This window comes from Falco biarmicus, chromosome 1 (genome assembly GCF_023638135.1).
Source record: "Falco biarmicus isolate bFalBia1 chromosome 1, bFalBia1.pri, whole genome shotgun sequence".
Classification (NCBI taxonomy): Eukaryota; Metazoa; Chordata; class Aves; order Falconiformes; family Falconidae; genus Falco; species Falco biarmicus.
Window position 1 is genome coordinate 56427955 of NC_079288.1, and position 6747 is coordinate 56434701.

General features: G+C 41.0%; 1 long non-coding RNA gene across 1 annotated transcript; it reads right to left on the bottom strand.

Annotated features, from left to right (window-relative positions):
- Nucleotides 1-281: 281 nt before the first annotated feature.
- On the bottom strand, nt 282-5701 carry LOC130147045 (uncharacterized). The gene is made up of 4 exons (XR_008821081.1): nt 5271-5701; nt 4954-5042; nt 3650-3883; nt 282-529 (listed from the first exon to the last, which is right to left on the bottom strand). It is a non-coding gene; the product is annotated as an uncharacterized LOC130147045 (long non-coding RNA).
- Between the last annotated feature and the right edge of the window lie 1046 nt (nt 5702-6747).

Genomic DNA, 6747 nt, shown 5'->3' on the forward strand with positions numbered 1-6747 from the left:
CTCAGGATGTGATATCACACATAAAGAGGATGTGCATCATTATTGTGTTAATGTGTTTTTAGTATCTTTTTAAGTAAACTAATGTTTCAGTACAAAATACCATCATTTTTCAGTTTCAAAGGCAATTTTTTAGTTAAAATGGTGGTTAAGCTTCATTCTTTCCTTTTTCTTTTCCCATTGCAACTCTTCCATTCTGAAATCAGAGATGCCAAGCTTTGTCCTGAAGGAATTTTCCTAGCAGAATTGTGTCCCAAATACTAATAGTATTAGTACCATCCAAGCTGGATAATTGGCAATCCCAGAAGAACTGATAGGATCTGTTGCCTATATATTACTAGCTCAGGGCTATGTAATAGACAGCACTAATTGATTTTCTTTCTTTCCAGTCATACAAGTATAAATCATAGTTAAGAATTTTCTTAAGTAATTTCTATGATAGTAAGTGTCTGTAGTAGAGCATGCTGCCATCAAAACTAATACCTTTGATATGCTTTCTTCCTAGGACAGACAGAAAACATCATTCTTCATCCTGCCATTAAGAACAGATTGGACATTTAAACATGTAAGCCAAAGCTCAGACTACAGTAGTACATGATGTATAATAGAAGGGACCACATATATGTGAGTTCCATGTGAAAAAAAAAAAGCAGACGCTATGAAAATGTAATGATCAAAACACAGCCTCCCTGGCTCCCACTGCACTCAGCTACACTTAACAAGTCATACAATGCAGTAATAGCTACCCTCACAAATCTTTGTATAGATAGTGTGGCATAACTGAGTTGTGGAGTTCCAGGACTTTTAAAGCTCGTTAATTGGACCTTTAAAATGTATTAAATGTCTATTGAAATGCAGGCTGTAACAGCCCCCAGAGGAGAAGGGATTTAATAGCTTTATGTATTTAGGTATATAAGTGTATAAATGCATTAAATATATAATAGAAACATTGCTATATACATGTGTTAAATAAGCACAGGATGAAAACCTCTTTTTACAGAAACATAAATGAGTATGTGAAAGCAAAAGCAACGCAGGTGAGCACAAGGTACACATGTACAGCAGATTATTTTGCACAGGCTTTAAAAAATAAAAGGTCAAAGCTTTTTGTTTAAAGAACATCCTGCAACATCTCCAAATAGGATATAAACAACACAGCAGCCACAAAGAAACTCTCTAGCTCCCCAAATAAACAAATGACGTTAGTTAACTGTTGTAAGAGACTGATAGAAACTTAAATAATGCCCCAGATCTTTTAGATCGGTTGAGCTGTGCTGGCTGTGTATCACAGTAGGAAAAGCAAGCAAATCTGGCACTAACCCAGTTTTCTTCTCTGAGAGCTGGGTGGTAAAAGCTGGAGTGTTCTGACATTACTCTGCCCTGTGCTGAATGTCCGCTGCCCTCCCAGGCCAGAATGGTAGCAAGAAGCCATCTGGATATAAGAAAGCCTCTTTCTTTTCACCAGATGATAACACAGGACTCCTTGGCTGTTACAGCCAGGATTGGGTCCATTTGAACTAATGAACCGAATGCATCCCGCAGCATCCATGTGGGTGTAATCGTTAGTCTACAAATAATCAGTATGTTTCTCTATACTAACTGCCTACCATATTTAAATGGAAATGTTTATGGCAATTGAGGCAGGTGGACCAAATAAGCTCAAATAAACCTCGAATACATGGTCACAGTTTACATATATGCCCAACAAAACTGTTATTTGTATAACTACAGAGGTGTATTACTTTCCACAACTTTTTTTTTTTTTCTCTTTCTCATTCTTTACTCAGGCAAAGCTCAGGGGAGCTTCTCCTGGGGCAAGAACTGAGCTGAGTGTTAGGTTAAACATTTCTTTGCTTCAGGTATTGTTCATTTTAACAGGTATGTTATATCAAATGTATATTAATTTTATATTACTAATGTACCGCACTGCATGTATGTACACACATATGTATGTAAAAATTGCAAGCGATTTCATCAGTTTCTCAGGTCAAAACCCAGGAAGACAGCCATTATTACTGTGTAGAACAATGTAAGGGCTGCAGCATTGGTGCTTGTTTCTACGATATCAGTGTCTTTCATGAAACTTCAGATGACTTATCACAAAAAAAAAAATAATGACAGTGAGTATTTTCAGGTGGTCAGGTCTGACTTGCCTCAAATTGGTGGAATCAGAGTTAAGATAATGCTGAAAATTTTTTCTCATTCAGTTCACCTGAGATGGCTGCCAAATTTTATTCAGGCTTCCAAACGAGGAATTAAGTCTCTGGAAGGGGCTGCTGCTACAAAGGGGTAAGAGTTTTTCTGCCCACTGATTTCAAGAGGACCCTGATCAGGCCCAAAGTCAAATGTGAAAAGTGGTCTCGTATACTTTTGAAATTCCCTTTTGCTTTCGGATATCAGGGTACAGAGGTTTGGATGGGTGAATAGGTGGACCATAAACAATGATCTCTGCTTCCATATTTACTTAGGAATGCTATACTTGGCACGTACTTCCAGTAGCAGAAAGCTCACTTCCTGATGTCAATATAATATTTGGCAGTTAACACATACTCCCTGAAGAAAACCATGGCACAATTGGAACACAGTGTGCAAGGGTCTACGATATTCAGACACACTGGCTAAGCTTTTACTTTTTCTACAAATCTTACACCAAAATGTGCAACACAAAAGAAAGACGGCTTAGGCACACAACCCAAGCAGACTGTGGGCTGTTGTTCCACAAACACTGACAGCAACTGTTGGAATATTTTCTTCACATACAAACAAATTGCAGTAATCCCTGATTGAAGGCAAGCTCTTGGCTACTTTGCGAAATAAATATTTTAATTGTATAGTGGATTAAAAAGCAAATTACATACGAGCCTGTGCCTATATTATCTAAGCTCCAGGATCCCAGGAACTATGGTCTTGTACAGCACCACACTTGCACAGTATCATTAAGAAATGTCAAGGCCATATTTTGCTCTACCCCTTTCATATATATAAGAGAAGAAAGATTTCAGTCACAAAAACATCTCCTTATTTTACCCGAAAAGTATGCAGTTTCCTTGGGAAAAATAATGAATTCTAATTTGGTTTTGAAGGAAGTAATCTTTTTTCTTGGCAGATCTGATAAAAACAACAGCCCATGATTATCTAATCTGAAGGTCATGTCACACTCAAATAACTAACATCTACACAGTGGATGGAAACTCTACTGTCACCACCCATCATGACAACTGTCGGCAAAATAAAAGCAATGCCGCTGCCTGCCTTCCTGGTACATCACAAATTGTCTAGATGGTAAAAATAACTCCTACGAACAACCCCCCCCAAAATCTGTAATATGTGGATATGCCAGTAAACTTTCAGACAGGAGAGAAATCAAGGTCAGCAGGAAAAGGAGCTTCAGTAACAACCATATCTTTGTAGCCACAGGACTTTAGCCATGCTCTGTCTAAGAAAGCAAGTGGGGAGGGTGATGTCGCTCTGAGGATCCAACATGCCACACTGCGAGCAGATGTGTTAGCAAAGCCTCGTCTTATCCAGGTAGCTCCCCTCTCTCCATTTCCACCTCCCATGCTCTTCCCCCACCCTTGTAATGCTTTCATTTCCCTACTCCAATCCCTCCCCCCACGCCTTGACCATGCCTGACCCCTCTTACCAGCCGTACCTTCTGCCTGGGCACCTCTCCCCGGCCCGGCTCCAGAACACACATGCTGGCTGGGCAATGCAGAAGGCAAAGTGAGGGGTCAGCAGTGCCGATTTCCCTTATGAAGGACACAGCTTGGGGGCTCTCCATCCTCTCTCCAGACACTAGTTTTCACACCCTTCTTCAGGGCCTCGTGTCTTTGAAGCCTTTGGTCTTGCTGACAGTGTGGGTAAAGTTACTCTACGAGCCCAGGCGCTGCAGGGTGAAAGGGGACAGGAGAGGAGCATGAGGCAGGGCTGTGCAGGGCTGCTCTCCTGAGGGGAGCTAAGGGTTTCACAGCCCCCGTAGGGAGTGCTGTGCACTGACAGGCCCTGCCTGAGCTGGCGTTCAGCCAGCCAGTGCTTCCAGCCTCTCATGGCAAAACAAAGCCATGAAATAACTATGTTATTGAATATGTCTCTGTTAATAAATACTAACCGCGTTGAAGCATACCTTAACAGCAGTGGAAGCTGTGAAGGACCAGGCGTGCCCGGGCCTTGCTGCCTGGCCGCCCCGTGGGCCCAGTGCTGCCCCAGGCCAGGCCTGGCTGGGCCCTGCTCCTCACAGCCCTGGGGAAGGCAGCAGGAGGAACGACCCTGGCACTTCCTCCCTCGGGGGATAAAACACCATGGCTATCAAACTGTAGGGTGTTCCTTCTCAAGAAAAAAAACACAAAATCCAAACAAACCCAGCTGGTTCTTCACAGCAGCTTGTTAGCACAACAGTGCTGCCAGAGGAAGATCCCTGCTACTTCCCCAGCCCACACCAGATGGCACCAACATTTAGTTAAGATTACAGCCATGCTTTCTCTGCTTGTGGTGGGCAGGAGGTGCTGGCCGCTAACCTGAAAGGTGAGGCTTTTTGTGCCGAAGTGAAGGTATCGTTAAAAAACAACAACAACCACAAAGTACGTTCCTTGTCCATACTTGGAAAAACCTCTGGTTTTTATGCTACATGCTGCCTTCTCCCTTGCAACATGCAGGGAACCAAAACACCAGCAGCTAGCTGTGGCTACCAGACTCTGGGGTTAGGCTTCATTTTCTCTTAATCTATTGCTTAGATTGATTAGCTCCCTCGTGCTTAACAAGTGGTCCTGACATTATTAATTTGCTGCAAAAGGAAGGGGAAAACTTGATTCACTCAGATCTTTTCAGAGCAAAGCCAAGCAGTGTAATTATTACTTAAATCACCTGAACTAATTAAACTATTTAGAAAAATTAAAGAAATTGAAAACAAGTGAGAAAGAGAAAAATTCTCCCTTTATGCTGCTGTACTGAAGTGCACACCTGAAATCATAGATGTGTCTTCTTCTTTGGAGCTTTTGCCAGTTTAAACACAGTATTTCCCCAGATCTTTTTTCTTTGTAGTTGCAAACCTGTCAAGGAAGAGAAAGAAAAACTTCTCATCATTAATGTTTATGTAAACAGCAAGTGATTGCCACACAGCTGCAGCAGCATGGCTTTTGTGCAAGGGTTCAGTAAGCGCTATGTCCAGCGCTGGGTTTGGAAGCATGCTAGAAAGCCAGTTTTCTTTGTATTACAGCAAAGGCTGTGTGTGAAGTGAAGAGAGGAACAAAGGTAGAAAATTAATTTAAAAAAATTACTTGATCCTCCCCTAGATCCTTCTGCTAGGCTGCTCCTGGAGCTGAGGAACCTGAACTGGGGGTCCTGAGCAAGAATCTGGGGAGGACAGGAGAGGAGATGTTCTTCCTCAGTGAGGACCCAACTGGCTTCATCTCGGCTGAAAGCTGCTGATGTTCTCCAAGCCACTTTGTTGATTGAACCTTGTGTATATCAAAGAGCAGTGGTTTACATTTAAGCAGTATCTTTAAACACAAAGGGCTCCACATGTCTTTACAGCCTTTGTATCTAAATTACATCACCTCCTGCCGAAATTCAAACAGATATATTTGATATGCAAAATAGCTGTAGACTAATTAAAAGCACTGCAGCTAGATTGCTCTGCATGCCACACTTGTACCCAAATATAATTTTATCCTGTATATTTTTATAAGTTAAACAGCGGTTGTATGGGAGGATAACCATGTCATCAGGAGACAAATGCAAGGCAGAAAGAAAAATCATGATCTGATAATAATCAAGGAGAAATACGATCTAATAATAATGAATATTACAGCCTTTGTGAATTTGTAATCAACTGTAATGTCCCTTTTGAACTGAGACCACAGCAATGCTATCACAGTCATGTCCCATTAAGAATTCAAGACACTCTGCTAAGGAAAACCACATTTTGTCTTTTCTGAAAGGAGTAAGAGGTGATTTTGCACAGAACCAGTCAGAACAGGAACAACTGCCAAAGATTTACTGTAGTCAGTGCAGAAATGTCTCCATTGCTTAAGGTAATGAATTGTCAGGTATAAGCATGCAACCGGAGAGGACCAAGCAAGTGATTTAAATATAACATTTCAGAACAAAATATTGTTGGGAATATTTTTGGTTCCAGGAAAAGCAAAAAAAAACCAAACCCCAGAAAACACTAAGGTAACTTCTGCAGAACCGGTAAAATGTCCCTAGTCCTACTCATATGTCACTTGTTTGAAACAAGTTAAATGGTAGCTAAAGAGATACTCCTTACAGAAGAGAGGTATATAGCTCAGTAATATGTTTGGTCCTCCTTAAAACAAAGATTTGCTTCCAAAGGCAAAGTATGTCACGGGCGTTAATACCTGAAGTCACGGGAATTTCTCTGTTTTTTAATGACGTATGCTGTATATTAGGTTTGTTAGTATATAACTGAAAGGGGAAAAATCCATTTGCAGCTTGATTGCTTGGATGAAGAGCAAGTGAAATCACGTTTAGATACTGGAAGTGTTTGAAGTGCAACACAACAAAAGTATAGTCACTCACAGCTGATAATGCTAGTGCTAGCTTTAGTAACAACCAGTATGTCTCCAAATGAATGCTAAAAAAGAATGAATATTTGCCCCCAGCTAATTCTCAGTTCATACCTGTTGATATGGTTAGTTGGTCACAGATAAGTCATCTTTTGATCATGGAAGTATGTAACAGGATCTTTTGAATATTTTTCCTTACTTCTCAAAGAAATTGCGGAACGACATT